Genomic DNA, 200 nt, shown 5'->3' on the forward strand with positions numbered 1-200 from the left:
AGCCATGCATGTATGTACAGAATGGCACACGGCTCGTAAACATTCACAGCTATCAGTCGTCTAGACTTCCTCTCCCTCGAGGGGCAAGGAGGGTGGGGCACCCGGGAGATCCGCTTCCGGCCTCTGCCATAAACAAGATGATCTATTAGATACACACTGAGACGGGTGTGTTTGACCGCCGGTGCTGTTCTTCCCATCAT

Source organism: Penaeus monodon, chromosome 30, assembly GCF_015228065.2.
Source record: "Penaeus monodon isolate SGIC_2016 chromosome 30, NSTDA_Pmon_1, whole genome shotgun sequence".
Taxonomy (NCBI): Eukaryota; Metazoa; Arthropoda; class Malacostraca; order Decapoda; family Penaeidae; genus Penaeus; species Penaeus monodon.